General features: G+C 43.7%; 1 protein-coding gene across 2 annotated transcripts in view; it reads left to right on the top strand.

Moving 5' to 3' along the window:
- The first annotated feature begins 457 nt into the window (after positions 1-457).
- Positions 458-16,486, top strand: part of RABGGTA (Rab geranylgeranyltransferase subunit alpha) — a 283,795-nt gene continuing 267,766 nt past the window's right edge. The window contains exon 1 of one of the 2 annotated variants that reach the window (XM_063913666.1): positions 458-590. The gene's annotated coding sequence lies outside the window, so the exon portion shown is untranslated. Of the gene's footprint in view, positions 591-748; positions 852-16,486 lie in introns of those variants that run through there. The other variant, XM_063913665.1, reaches the window with a different exon arrangement.

The following is a 16,486-nucleotide window of genomic DNA, read 5'->3' as shown; positions in this document are numbered from 1 at the left end:
AGAGCTCCCTGTAATGCACCCAGTCTCCTCTGGGCACAGGAATCAAGAGGTCTGGAGGAGGGGCATAGAGGGAGGAGCCAGTGCACACCCATCTAAAGTCTTTAGAGTGCCCATGTCTCCTGTGGAGCCCGTCTATACCCCATAGTCCTTACGGAGTCCCCAGCATCCTCTAGGACATAAGAGAAAAATGAATTACGTGCTGTCCCGAGGACCGAGAATTAGCTCCTCTGCCCTATAGGAAATTGTTCCTGTCACCATTCACTTCACTTCCCCGCTAACTGCAATGCGCTGCAGACTCTGTAGCATACCTCCCAACATGACCCTCTCCAGGAGGGACACAATGCTCTGCTTCTGGATTTTTCTCTTAATGTATGATTGCCATCACCTGTGTTGAACAGGTTAATGGGTAAGAAAGGTGTTTTGGCACAAGTGATGGCAATCACACATTAGCAGAGCATTCTGTCCCTCCTGGAGAGGGTCATGTTGGGAGGTATGTCTGTAGTTACTTCTACCAGCACCTGACATCGCTACCAACCTACCACGTCAGACAGACAGCTCAGCTGCCTGATCAGTCGCTACATGAATCCAAGGTACGGAAAAGGTCCCTTAGCCCACTTGATTCTAGCATCTACCATGAATAATCCAATGCCATATACGACTCTTTCCTCCACCACCCTCTGACGCCCGGCCAATGACACTGCTCCACTCACATAGCACACGCGGCTAAGAGCTACAATACCATTGGTCGGCTTGGCCTCGTGAGAGGCGGTCTTGCTGCTCTGCTTCCGGTATAACTGTGTCCGACTACTGGCTGGGGAGGAGGCTGTTGCTGAGCCGGCAGTCAGTGGCAGGTACGCGGCTTCCACTCTCGCTGTCTGTTCGTCCCATGCATGGCCTGCGCCTATATGCTGTGTTGTGTCTGCGTAGTGCTCCTGCTACAATGGAGACATGCACCCAGTCATGACCCATCATAGACACTGCGCCACGGTGTATGTGAGCGGCATCGTGTCTGTTGTACATAAACCTCAATTTCTAGCATGCCGTGTGTGTAGTGTAGTCAGTACGTTTCACACTTGAAGATCTCAAGAAAGAACTCATTTTAAAATTGATGTGGGCATACTGTGCACAGGTGGGGTCCTCTCGATTTTGTGTTGTGTTTAATTTGGGTCTGGGACTCCAGGTCGACACCAATTGGTCGACATGGACAAAGGGTCAAGATTAGTTTTTTGGTGTCATTTTCTTCGTAGCGTGATAGGAAACCCCAATTAGTGCACCGCGTCCCCTCGCATGGCGAGCAAAGCAAGGTGCCTCACTGCGCTCTGCACAAGTTACCGTTCCCAATATGAGGCTGAAGTTAGCTTCTTATTCGGCCAGCTTCTTATTCACTTCTTATTCAAACTCCAGCTTCTTATTCACTTCTTATTCGAGCTCCAGCTTCTTATTCAGATCATTCAGTTTTGCAAGGGTTAATGTGTCTTGGGCAACACATTTGACGCCTGAAATTCACAGAGTAGGGTCCCTTTCATATGACCCACCTGTATTTTGGCTTGCCCAACGCTGGTTTGGGCATGAAATATGCTGGCAAAGTGGGCACATACACTATAATTCACCATTTTGAATAAGTAGCTGTAGTTTTGCAGGGGTTAACGAGTCTCGGGCAACAATTTTGACACCTGAAATCAATAGAGTCGGGTCACTTGCATATGACCCACATGGATTTTGCCTTGCCCAACACTGGTTTGGCCATGAAATACGCTGCCCAAGTGGGCACATACACAGTATTATGAATTACTAATTTGAATAAGTAGCTGTAGTTGTGCAAGGGTTAACGAGTCTCGGGCAAGAATTTTGACACCTGAAATCAACTGAGTCGGGTCACTTGCATATGACCCACATGTATTTTGCCTTGCCCAACACTGGTTTGGGCATGAAATAAGTTGCCCAAGTGGGCACCTTAACACTATAAATTTTCTATTATGAATAAGTAGCTGTAGTTTTGCAAGGGTTAACGAGTCTCGGGCAAGAATTTTGACACCTGAAATCAACTGAATCAGGTCACTTGCATATGACCCACATGGATTTTGCCTTGCCCAACGCTGGTTTTGCCATGAAATACGCTGCCCAAGTGGGCACATTCACAGTATTATGAATTACTAATTTGAATAAGTAGCTGTAGTTTTGCAAGGGTTAACGAGTCTCGGGCAAGAATTTTGACACTTGAAATCAATAGAGTCGGGTCACTTGCATATGACTCACATCTATTTTGCCTTGCCCAATACTGGTTTGGCCATGAAATACGCTGCCCAAGTGGGCACATACACAGTATTATGAATTACTAATTTGAATAAGTAGCTGTAGTTTTGCAAGGGTTAACGAGTCTCGGGCAACAATTTTGACACTTGAAATCAATAGAGTCGGGTCACTTGCATATGACCCACATGGATTTTGCCTTGCCCAATACTGGTTTGGCCATGAAATACGCTGCCCAAGTGGGCACATACACAGTATTATGAATTACTAATTTGAATAAGTAGCTGTAGTTTTGCAAGGGTTAACGAGTCTCGGGCAAGAATTTTGACACCTGAAATCAACTGAGTCGTGTCACTTGCATATGACCCACATGTATTTTGCCTTGCCCAACACTGGTTTGGGCATGAAATACGTTGCCCAAGTGGGCACCTTAACACTCTCATTTTCTATTATGAATAAGTAGCTGTAGTTGTGCAAGGGTTAACGAGTCTCGGGCAACAATTTTGACACCAGAAATCAATAGAGTCGGGTCACTTGCATATGACCCACATGTATTTTGCCTTGCCCAACACTGGTTTGGGCATGAAATAAGTTGCCCAAGTGGGCACCTTAACACTATCATTTTCTATTATGAATAAGTAGCTGTAGTTTTGCAAGGGTTAACGAGTCTCGGGCAAGAATTTTGACACCTGAAATAAACTGAATCAGGTCACTTGCATATGACCCACATGGATTTTGCCTTGCCCAACGCTGGTTTTGCCATGAAATACGCTGCCCAAGTGGGCACATTCACAGTATTATGAATTACTAATTTGAATAAGTAGCTGTAGTTTTGCAAGGGTTAACGAGTCTCGGGCAAGAATTTTGACACCTGAAATCAACTGAGTCGTGTCACTTGCATATGACCCACATGTATTTTGCCTTGCCCAACACTGGTTTGGGCATGAAAAACGTTGCCCAAGTGGGCACCTTAACACTCTCATTTTCTATTATGAATAAGTAGCTGTAGTTTTGCAAGGGTTAACGAGTCTCGGGCAACAATTTTGACACCTGAAATCAATAGAGTCGGGTCACTTGCATATGACCCACATGGATTTTGCCTTGCCCAACACTGGTTTGGCCATGAAATACGCTGCCCAAGTGGGCACATACACAGTATTATGAATTACTAATTTGAATAAGTAGCTGTAGTTGTGCAAGGGTTAACGAGTCTCGGGCAACAATTTTAACACCTGAAATCAACTGAGTCAGGTCACTTGCATATGACCCACATGGATTTTGCCTTGCCCAACACTGGTTTGGGCATGAAATACGTTGCCCAAGTGGGCACCTTAACACTATAATTTTCTATTATGAATAAGTAGCTGTAGTTTTGCAAGGGTTAACGAGTCTCGGGCAACAATTTTGACACCAGAAATCAATAGAGTCGGGTCACTTGCATATGACCCACATGGATTTTGCCTTGCCCAACACTGGTTTGGGCATGAAATACGTTGCCCAAGTGGGCACCTTAACACTATCATTTTCTATTATGAATAAGTAGCTGTAGTTTTGCAAGGGTTAACGAGTCTCGGGCAACAATTTTGACACCTGAAATCAATAGAGTCGGGTCACTTGCATATGACTCACATCTATTTTGCCTTGCCCAATACTGGTTTGGCCATGAAATACGCTGCCCAAGTGGGCACATACACAGTATTATGAATTACTAATTTGAATAAGTAGCTGTAGTTTTGCAAGGGTTAACGAGTCTCGGGCAAGAATTTTGACACCTGAAATCAACTGAGTCGGGTCACTTGCATATGACCCACATGTATTTTGCCTTGCCCAACACTGGTTTGGGCATGAAATAAGTTGCCCAAGTGGGCACCTTAACACTATAATTTTCTATTATGAATAAGTAGCTGTAGTTTTGCAAGGGTTAACGAGTCTCGGGCAAGAATTTTGACACCTGAAATCAACTGAGTCGTGTCACTTGCATATGACCCACATGTATTTTGCCTTGCCCAACACTGGTTTGGGCATGAAATACACTGCCCAAGTGGGCACATACACAGTATTATGAATTACTAATTTGAATAAGTAGCTGTAGTTTTGCAAGGGTTAACGAGTCTCGGGCAAGAATTTTGACACCTGAAATCAACTGAGTCGGGTCACTTGCATATGACCCACATGTATTTTGCCTTGCCCAACACTGGTTTGGGCATGAAATAAGTTGCCCAAGTGGGCACCTTAACACTATAATTTTCTATTATGAATAAGTAGCTGTAGTTTTGCAAGGGTTAACGAGTCTCGGGCAAGAATTTTGACACCTGAAATCAACTGAGTCGTGTCACTTGCATATGACCCACATGTATTTTGCCTTGCCCAACACTGGTTTGGGCATGAAAAACGTTGCCCAAGTGGGCACCTTAACACTCTCATTTTCTATTATGAATAAGTAGCTGTAGTTTTGCAAGAGTTAACGAGTCTCGGGCAACAATTTTGACACCTGAAATCAATAGAGTCGGATCACTTGCATATGACCCACATGGATTTTGCCTTGCCCAACACTGGTTTGGCCATGAAATACGCTGCCCAAGTGGGCACATACACAGTATTATGAATTACTAATTTGAATAAGTAGCTGTAGTTGTGCAAGGGTTAACGAGTCTCGGGCAACAATTTTGACACCTGAAATCAACTGAGTCGGGTCACTTGCATATGACCCACATGGATTTTGCCTTGCCCAACACTGGTTTGGGCATGAAATAAGTTGCCCAAGTGGGCACCTTAACACTATCATTTTCTATTATGAATAAGTAGCTGTAGTTTTGCAAGGGTTAACGAGTCTCGGGCAACAATTTTGACACCAGAAATCAATAGAGTCGGGTCACTTGCATATGACCCACATGGATTTTGCCTTGCCCAACACTGGTTTGGGCATGAAATACACTGCCCAAGTGGGCACATACACAGTATTATGAATTACTAATTTGAATAAGTAGCTGTAGTTGTGCAAGGGTTAACGAGTCTCGGGCAAGAATTTTGACACCTTAAATCAACTGAGTCGGGTCACTTGCATATGACCCACATGTATTTTGCCTTGCCCAACACTGGTTTGGGCATGAAATACGTTGCCCAATTGGGCACCTTAACACTATCATTTTCTATTATGAATAAGTAGCTGTAGTTTTGCAAGGGTTAACGAGTCTCGGGCAACAATTTTGACACCAGAAATCAATAGTCGGGTCACTTGCATATGACCCACATGGATTTTGCCTTGCCCAACACTGGTTTGGCCATGAAATACGCTGCCCAAGTGGGCACATACACAGTATTATGAATTACTAATTTGAATAACTAGCTGTAGTTGTGCAAGGGTTAACGAGTCTCGGGCAAGAATTTTGACACCTGAAATCAACTGAGTCGGGTCACTTGCATATGACCCACATGTATTTTGCCTTGCCCAACACTGGTTTGGGCATGAAATACGTTGCCCAATTGGGCACCTTAACACTATCATTTTCTATTATGAATAAGTAGCTGTAGTTTTGCAAGGGTTAACGAGTCTCGGGCAACAATTTTGACACCAGAAATCAATAGTCGGGTCACTTGCATATGACCCACATGGATTTTGCCTTGCCCAACACTGGTTTGGCCATGAAATACGCTGCCCAAGTGGGCACATACACAGTATTATGAATTACTAATTTGAATAACTAGCTGTAGTTGTGCAAGGGTTAACGAGTCTCGGGCAAGAATTTTGACACCTGAAATCAACTGAGTCGGGTCACTTGCATATGACCCACATGTATTTTGCCTTGCCCAACACTGGTTTGGGCATGAAATACGTTGCCCAAGTGGGCACCTTAACACTATCATTTTCTATTATGAATAAGTAGCTGTAGTTTTGCAAGGGTTAACGAGTCTCGGGCAAGAATTTTGACACCTGAAATCAATAGAGTCGTGTCACTTGCATATGACCCACATGGATTTTGCCTTGCCCAACACTGGTTTGGCCATGAAATACGCTGCCCAAGTGGGCACCTTAACACTATCATTTTCTATTATGAATAAGTAGCTGTAGTTTTGCAAGGGTTAACGAGTCTCGGGCAACAATTTTGACACCTGAAATCAATAGAGTCCGGTCACTTGCATATGACCCACATGGATTTTGCCTTGCCCAACGCTGGTTTTGCCATGAAATACGCTGCCCAAGTGGGCACATTCACAGTATTATGAATTACTAAATTGAATAAGATAAGTAGCTGTAGTTTTGCAAGGGTTAACGAGTCTCGGGCAAGAATTTTGACACCTGAAATCAATAGAGTCGTGTCACTTGCATATGACCCACATGGATTTTGCCTTGCCCAACACTGGTTTGGGCATGAAATACGCTGCCCAAGTGGGCACCTTAACACTCTCATTTTCTATTATGAATAAGTAGCTGTAGTTGTGCAAGGGTTAACGAGTCTCGGGCAAGAATTTTGACACCTGAAATCAACTGAGTCGGGTCACTTGCATATGACCCACATGTATTTTGCCTTGCCCAACACTGGTTTGGGCATGAAATACGTTGCCCAAGTGGGCACCTTAACACTATCATTTTCTATTATGAATAAGTAGCTGTAGTTTTGCAAGGGTTAACGAGTCTCGGGCAACAATTTTGACACCAGAAATCAATAGAGTCGGGTCACTTGCATATGACCCACATGGATTTTGCCTTGCCCAACACTGCTTTGGGCATGAAATACGCTGCCCTAGTGGGCACCTTAACACTATCATTTTCTATTATGAATAAGTAGCTGTAGTTTTGCAAGGGTTAACGAGTCTCGGGCAAGAATTTTGACACCTGAAATCAACTGAGTCGGGTCACTTGCATATGACCCACATGTATTTTGCCTTGCCCAACACTGGTTTGGGCATGAAATACGTTGCCCAAGTGGGCACCTTAACACTATCATTTTCTATTATGAATAAGTAGCTGTAGTTTTGCAAAGGTTAACGAGTCTCGGGCAACAATTTTGACACCAGAAATCAATAGAGTCGGGTCACTTGCATATGACCCACATGGATTTTGCCTTGCCCAACACTGCTTTGGGCATGAAATACGCTGCCCTAGTGGGCACCTTAACACTATCATTTTCTATTATGAATAAGTAGCTGTAGTTTTGCAAGGGTTAACGAGTCTCGGGCAACAATTTTGACACCTGAAATCAATAGAGTCCGGTCACTTGCATATGACCCACATGGATTTTGCCTTGCCCAACGCTGGTTTTGCCATGAAATACGCTGCCCAAGTGGGCACATTCACAGTATTATGAATTACTAAATTGAATAAGTAGCTGTAGTTTTGCAAGGGTTAACGAGTCTCGGGCAAGAATTTTGACACCTGAAATCAATAGAGTCGTGTCACTTGCATATGACCCACATGGATTTTGCCTTGCCCAACACTGGTTTGGGCATGAAATACGCTGCCCAAGTGGGCACCTTAACACTCTCATTTTCTATTATGAATAAGTAGCTGTAGTTGTGCAAGGGTTAACGAGTCTCGGGCAAGAATTTTGACACCTGAAATCAACTGAGTCGGGTCACTTGCATATGACCCACATGTATTTTGCCTTGCCCAACACTGGTTTGGGCATGAAATACGTTGCCCAAGTGGGCACCTTAACACTATAATTTTCTATTATGAATAAGTAGCTGTAGTTTTGCAAGGGTTAACGAGTCTCGGGCAACAATTTTGACACCAGAAATCAATAGAGTCGGGTCACTTGCATATGCCCACATGGATTTTGCCTTGCCCAACACTGGTTTGGGCATGAAATACGCTGCCCTAGTGGGCACCTTAACACTATCATTTTCTATTATGAATAAGTAGCTGTAGTTTTGCAAGGGTTAACGAGTCTCGGGCAACAATTTTGACACCAGAAATCAATAGAGTCGGGTCACTTGCATATGCCCACATGTATTTTGCCTTGCCCAACACTGGTTTGGGCATGAAATACGCTGCCCAAGTGGACACCTTAACACTCTCATTTTCTATTATGATGGGATGGTAAACCTATCTATGTTTAATGTATGTATTTATTATAAGTTTCTTACATAGGGGCTAATTCAGGTAGGATCGCAAATTGCGATCCAAACTGAATGTTTACGATGGCCCAGCTGGCGCATGCGCAGCACCTGTCCTGTGCATGTGCCCATCCTGCACATGCACACACAATTTCTGCTGGGGCGAGGGGGGGGGGGGGCGCACTTTCTGTGGGGGGGAGTGGCGCATAAAAAGCAATCGCCTCTGCCTGTCAATCAGGCAGAGGCAGTCGCTGGGTGTGGGGCAGCGACGCTGCCTTTCCAGGGAGCAGACAGAACGTTGCGGCAAACGGCAGTCAGGGCGCCGCAAATGGGGGTCATGTCATAGGCGTGATTGCGGCAGCTGTGTTATGTCACATGCAGCTGCCGCAATGGGTAAAATGGCACCGGTTCTCCTGCGGGCGCATCTAAGCTGTGCCGGCAGGAGGCATCAATAGTTTTTACGATGAAGCAGAAATCGCGAGGTGATCGCAATTTCTCTTACATCCTAGAGGATGCTGGGGTCCACATTAGTACCATGGAGTATAGACGGGTCCACCAGGAGCCATTGGTACTTTAAGAGTTTGAGAGTGTGGGCTGGCTCCTCCCTCTATGCCTCTCCTACCTCCTTTAGAAAATGTGCCCGGAGGAGTCGGTCACAGCTAGGGGAGCTCCATAGGAGTTTCTTTAGTTTTATTTTTTTAAATAGAGTTTAGGCACAAGGAGGCTGCTGGCAACAGCCTCTCTGCTTTGTGGGACTAAGGGGGGGGAGTAGTGTCCGCCCTGCGGGGTCTGAGCCACTATCTCCGCTGACAGGTGTCAGAGTCGAAAAATATCATGATTCATATGCCTTGTATTAACCCCAATGCACGTGCCCGCTGCTCGTTCACGGACTCCCCTGTGCGTACGCATCCCCCCAGGTTGCGTAAGGGACGCTCTGACGTCGCCTGCGCATGGAGATGGGTATTTACGGCGGTGTTTGTGTGCGACTAGCGAGCGACTCAATTGCTACATATTTAACCAATATAATGCGTTTTATAGTTAATATTCCCCTTAACAATGTCAGCAAGTATGGTAAGTTTAAAACTTCTTGGACAGAGAGATTCCTCTTTGCATGCTGGGAGGCTCAGACAAAGGTTGGAGGGTAGTGTTTGGTGTCCAGCTGTGGGGTATTGAAGGGGTGTTGTGCCTATGATAGTTGGGAGGGATTTGCATAGTTGCTGCTCATGGTTATGCACAGAAGTAGAAAATAAGATTAATTGCATTCCGAATAAATTACACATAAGTGCAGGGTAGGTGAATGGAATTCAGTCATTTCTTTCCCACAGACTGAATACAATAGCCTTATTTACACTAAGTTTGAGATTCTATGAAGAGGGCTTACACCTTTGTTTATGAATAGAACCAGGTTTCTCTCCAGAATAATGAGTGCTGAGTAGTCAATTGTCTCAACTGAAGGTGGGGTAAACAAAGCCCAGAGACAGAGTTTGTTTGGAAGATCCAAAACAATAGCTTTCCTCAATATAATCAGACAAAGAGGAATTTAGAATACTAACAAGTCCTAGCCATCGCCCACTTCTTGAACTAACCAATGATCCCAGGTGCAGTACATGTCCCACCCCCTAACCAATGGAAAGAGAGCATGCAGTATCTATTGTAGTATGTCTTGAGTTAGTAAATAAATATAGCTTGCAATAGGCTTGGTGACACAAGACTCTGCAAGGTTTTCACACTGAAGGCTAGAGCCCTGGTCCAGGTTGCGCCGGCGAAGTCATTCCCACGTGTGTAAGTTTCTCTGTGACCACCTTATTCTCTGTCTGTATTTGCCATACACTCTCTCTCTCTCTCTCTCTCTCTCTCTCACTGTTATTGTTTATGATTATGCCGCTATTGTATATTCATGTCTAGATATTCTGTTTAGGTATTAATGTTAGTCTTGTAGTGTATAAGCTGTTAACTGTTTTCCCCTTTTTCATACAAATTATCGTAAGTAAAGGTTTTGGAACCTTAGCAAGGTGTCTGTGTTTCTCTAGCTAGTACAAAGGGTTTCTGAGTATCTCAATCACTCAAACAGCTTGCTTAAATATCCAGGTTAACCAGTGGTATATCATTACAGTATCTCAATACTAAGACTTACAGTATAATCATACTCTGTGTTTAAGGTTTAAAAGGTTATTATCTGTGTGTACGCTCGCTGTGTGTATTCCGTACACTCAGCGCAGCGTTTGTACGTGACTTGCGTGCCACGTGCGAGGTCTTTGTACGCAAATAGCGTATGAAGTGCGTAGCACGTGCACGTGGTTTAGCGGCCACTACGGCTACACGGTATTAGTATATAGCTAATGTTAAAAGGTAGAAAACTGACTCTATCAGCAGTGTCTGCTCAGATGGGTTGCCTCTGATTAATTCTCAGAGAATCCCACTGAAGTTCAAAGATATTGCCTGGCTTTCCTTCCAAGGGAGACTTTATGTGCGGGGTAATCTCAAGTGCCGAAGTGCCGATGATCGTGGTTGCCCACGTGAGGAATGTCTAGAGGAGGAGGAGACAATGGACCACTTCCTCCTTGAGTGTCCCTTCAATATAAAGGTTTGTAAAGTGGTTTCAAGGGCCTTGCGCATCCCGTGCCTTTCGGGGCATAGTTACCCTGAGTGGGTTTATGGGACGCTCAAAGGGTATAAAGGATATGATTTAACCACAATTTTTTTAGTTAGTTTAGCAATTAGGTTTCACACATGGGGTGCACGGTTTCAGGTTTCCCTCAGAGCAAAGGTCCTCCCCTGTGAAGTGGTGGAGGAAAATATTCTACACGAGATTAGGGGGATGATGGATATGGACTGTAGGAGGTTGGATGCTGTCGAGTGGTCCAGGCTCTGGCGCCACTTGAAACCCCCTTGAGTGGGTAGCAGAAATCCTTTTCTTGTTCATCTTCTGGCTTTGTTCTTCACCTCCCCGTAGATTTACTTTTTCTGTTTTTTTTTTTTGTTGAGACGGTTTACATGTGGCTAAAAGATTTCATTCATTTTGTCATAGCTTGTGGTTATGATGTGTATTGTTTGTATAGTAGGTTGGTTTTGTCTAGATGATTTGTGTTAAGCTGTACTGGCAGTGTGTGCAGCCATACAAGCTTTGTTGCTTTCTGTTTGGTTAGATAGACAACAATTCAGTGTATACTGTGTGTCTTGTTTTATGAATTTTACCATATTTATATAATAGATGTTGCAATTTTCTTATTAAAAAGATACCGACTCTATTGATTTCAGGTGTCAAAATTGTTGCCCGAGACTCGTTAACCCTTGCAAAATTACAGCTACTTATTCATAATAGAAAATGATAGTGTTAAGGTGCCCACTTGGGCAGCGTATTTCATGCCCAAACCAGTGTTGGGCAAGGCAAAATCCATGTGGGTCATATGCAAGTGACCCGACTCTATTGATTTCTGGTGTCAAAATTGTTGCCCGAGACTCGTTAACCCTTGCAAAACTACAGCTACTTATTCATAATAGAAAATGATAGTGTTAAGGTGCCCAATTGGGCAACGTATTTCATGCCCAAACCAGTGTTGGGCAAGGCAAAATACATGTGGGTCATATGCAAGTGACCTGACTCAGTTGATTTCAGGTGTCAAAATTCTTGCCCGAGACTCGTTAACCCTTGCAAAACTACAGCTACTTATTCAAATTAGTAATTCATAATACTGTGAATGTGCCCACTTGGGCAGCGTATTTCATGGTAAAACCAGCGTTGGGCAAGGCAAAATCCATGTGGGTCATATGCAAGTGACCCGATTCAGTTGATTTCAGGTGTCAAAATTCTTGCCCGAGACTAGTTAACCCTTGCAAAACTACAGCTACTTATTCATAATAGAAAATGATAGTGTTAAGCTGCCCACTTGGGCAGCGTATTTCATGCCCAAACCAGTGTTGGGCAAGGCAAAATCCATATGGGTCATATGCAAGTGACCCGACTCTATTGATTTCTGGTGTCAAAATTGTTGCCCGAGATTCGTTAACCCTTGCAAAACTACAGCTACTTATTCATAATAGAAAATGATAGTGTTAAGGTGCCCAATTGGGCAACGTATTTCATGCCCAAACCAGTGTTAAGCAAGGCAAAATACATGTGGGTCATATGCAAGTGACCTGACTCAGTTGATTTCAGGTGTCAAAATTCTTGCCCGAGACTCGTTAACCCTTGCAAAACTACAGCTACTTATTCAAATTAGTAATTCATAATACTGTGAATGTGCCCACTTGGGCAGCGTATTTCATGGTAAAACCAGCGTTGGGCAAGGCAAAATCCATGTGGGTCATATGCAAGTGACCCGATTCATTTGATTTCAGGTGTCAAAATTCTTGCCCGAGACTAGTTAACCCTTGCAAAACTACAGCTACTTATTCATAATAGAAAATGATAGTGTTAAGCTGCCCACTTGGGCAGCGTATTTCATGCCCAAACCAGTGTTGGGCAAGGCAAAATCCATATGGGTCATATGCAAGTGACCCGACTCTATTGATTTCTGGTGTCAAAATTGTTGCCCGAGACTCGTTAACCCTTGCAAAACTACAGCTACTTATTCATAATAGAAAATTATAGTGTTAAGGTGCCCACTTGGGCAACGTATTTCATGCCCAAACCAGTGTTGGGCAAGGCAAAATCCATGTGGGTCATATGCAAGTGACCTGACTCAGTTGATTTCAGGTGTCAAAATTCTTGTCCGAGACTCGTTAACCCTTGCAAAACTACAGCTACTTATTCAAATTAGTAATTCATAATACTGTGAATGTGCCCACTTGGGCAGCGTATTTCATGGTAAAACCAGCGTTTGGCAAGGCAAAATCCATGTGGGTCATATGCAAGTGACCCGATTCAGTTGATTTCAGGTGTCAAAATTCTTGCCCGAGACTCGTTAACCATTGTAAAATTACAGCTACTTATTCATAATAGAAAATGAGAGTGTTAAGGTGCCCACTTGGGCAGCGTATTTCATGCCCAAACCAGTGTTAGGCAAGGCAAAATCCATGTGGGTCATATGCAAGTGACCCGACTCAGTTGATTTCTGGTGTCAAAATTCTTGCCCGAGACTCGTTAACCCTTGCAAAACTACTGCTACTTATTCAAATTAGTAATTCATAATACTGTGTATGTGCCCACTTGGGCAGCGTATTTCATGCCCAAACCAGTGTTGGGCAAGGCAAAATACATGTGGGTCATATGCAAGTGACCTGATTCAGTTTATTTCAGGTGTCAAAATTTTTGTCCGAGACTCGTTAACCCTTGCAAAACTACAGCTACTTATTCAAATTAGTAATTCATAATACTGTGAATGTGCCCACTTGGGCAGCGTATTTCATGGCCAAACCAGTGTTGGGCAAGGCAAAATCCATGTGGGTCATATGCAAGTGACCCGACTCTATTGATTTCAGGTGTCAAAATTGTTGCCCGAGACTCGTTAACCCTTGCAAAACTACAGCTACTTATTCATAATAGAAAATGAGAGTGTTAAGGTGCCCACTTGGGCAACGTATTTCATGCCCAAACCAGTGTTAGGCAAGGCAAAATCCATGTGGGTCATATGCAAGTGACCCGACTCAGTTGATTTCAGGTGTCAAAATTGTTGCCCGAGACTCGTTAACCCTTGCACAACTACAGCTACTTATTCAAATTAGTAATTCATAATACTGTGTATGTGCCCACTTGGGCAGCGTATTTCATGGCCAAACCAGTGTTGGGCAAGGCAAAATCCATGTGGGTCATATGCAAGTGACCCGACTCTATTGATTTCTGGTGTCAAAATTGTTGCCCGAGACTCGTTAACCCTTGCAAAACTACAGCTACTTATTCATAATAGAAAATGAGAGTGTTAAGGTGCCCACTTGGGCAACGTTTTTCATGCCCAAACCAGTGTTGGGCAAGGCTAAATACATGTGGGTCATATGCAAGTGACACGACTCAGTTGATTTCAGGTGTCAAAATTCTTGCCCGAGACTCGTTAACCCTTGCAAAACTACAGCTACTTATTCAAATTAGTAATTCATAAAACTGTGTATGTGCCCACTTGGGCAGCGTATTTCATGCCCAAACCAGTGTTGGGCAAGGCAAAATCCATGTGGGTCATATGCAAGTGACCCGACTCTATTGATTTCAAGTGACAAAATTCTTGCCCGAGACTCGTTAACCGTTGCAAAACTACAGCTACTTATTCAAATTAGTAATTCATAATACTGTGAATGTGCCCACTTGGGCAGCGTATTTCATGGCAAAACCAGCGTTGGGCAAGGCAAAATCCATTTGGGTCATATGCAAGTGACCTTATTCAGTTGATTTCAAGTGTCAAAATTCTTGCCCGAGACTCGTTAACCCTTGCAAAACTACAGCTACTTATTCAAATTAGTAATTCATAATACTGTGTATGTGCCCACTTGGGCAGCGTATTTCATGGCCAAACCAGTGTTGGGCAAGGCAAAATACATGTGAGTCATATGCAAGTGACCCGACTCTATTGATTTCAGGTGTCAAAATTGTTGCCCGAGACTCGTTAACCCTTGCAAAACTACAGCTACTTATTCATAATAGAAAATGATAGTGTTAAGGTGCCCACTTGGGCAACGTATTTCATGCCCAAACCAGTGTTGGGCAAGGCAAAATCCATGTGGGTCATATGCAAGTGACCCGACTCTATTGATTTCTGGTGTCAAAATTGTTGCCCGAGACTCGTTAACCCTTGCAAAACTACAGCTACTTATTCATAATAGAAAATGATAATGTTAAGGTGCCCACTTGGGCAACTTATTTCATGCCCAAACCAGTGTTGGGCAAGGCAAAATCCATGTGGGTCATATGCAAGTGACCCGACTCAGTTGATTTCAGGTGTCAAAATTCTTGCCCGAGACTCGTTAACCCTTGCACAACTACAGCTACTTATTCAAATTAGTAATTCATAATACTGTTTATGTGCCCACTTGGGCAGCGTATTTCATGGCCAAACCAGTGTTGGGCAAGGCAAAATCCATGTGGGACATATGCAAGTGACCCGACTCTATTGATTTCAGGTGTCAAAATTGTTGCCCGAGACTCGTTAACCCTTGCAAAACTACAGCTACTTATTCATAACAGAAAATGATAGTGTTGAGGTGCCCACTTGGGCAACGTATTTCATGCCCAAACCAGTGTTGGGCAAGGCAAAATCCATGTGGGTCATATGCAAGTGACCCGACTCTATTGATTTCTGGTGTCAAAATTGTTGCCCGAGACTCGTTAACCCTTGCAAAACTACAGCTACTTATTCATAATAGAAAATGATAGTGTTAAGGTGCCCAATTGGGCAACTTATTTCATGCCTAAACCAGTGTTGGGCAAGGCAAAATACATGTGGGTCATATGCAAGTGACCCGACTCAGTTGATTTCAGGTGTCAAAATTCTTGCCCGAGACTCGTTAACCCTTGCACAACTACAGCTACTTATTCAAATTAGTAATTCATAATACTGTGTATGTGCCCATTTGGGCAGCGTATTTCATGGCCAAACCAGTGTTGGGCAAGGCAAAATCCATGTTGGTCATATGCAAGTGACCCGACTATTGATTTCAGGTGTCAAAATTGTTGCCCGAGACTCGTTAACTCTTGCAAAACTACAGCTACTTATTCATAATAGAAAATGATAGTGTTAAGGTGCCCACTTGGGCAGCGTATTTCATGCCCAAACGTGTTGGGCAAGAAAAAATCCATGTTGGTCATATGCAAGTGACCCGACTCAGTTGATTTCAGGTGTCAAAATTCTTGCCCGAGACTCGTTAACCCTTGCACAACTACAGCTACTTATTCATAATAGAAAATGAGAGTGTTAAGGTGCCCACTTGGGCAGCGTATTTCATGCCCAAACCAGTGTTGGGCAAGGCAAAATCCATGTGGGTCATATGCAAGTGACACGACTCTATTGATTTCATGTGTCAAAATTCTTGCCCGAGACTCGTTAACCCTTGCAAAACTACAGCTACTTATTCAATTTAGTAATTCATAATACTGTGAATGTGCCCACTTGGGCAGCGTATTTCATGGCAAAACCAGCGTTGGGCAAGGCAAAATCCATGTGGGTCATATGCAAGTGACCGGACTCTATTGATTTCAGGTGTCAAAATTGTTGCCCGAGACTCGTTAACCCTTGCAAAACTACAGCTACTTATT

This window comes from Pseudophryne corroboree, chromosome 1 (genome assembly GCF_028390025.1).
Source record: "Pseudophryne corroboree isolate aPseCor3 chromosome 1, aPseCor3.hap2, whole genome shotgun sequence".
Taxonomy (NCBI): domain Eukaryota; kingdom Metazoa; phylum Chordata; class Amphibia; order Anura; family Myobatrachidae; genus Pseudophryne; species Pseudophryne corroboree.
Note: the sequence above shows the minus strand (reverse complement) of the source record. Positions and strands in the feature narration are given on the sequence as shown.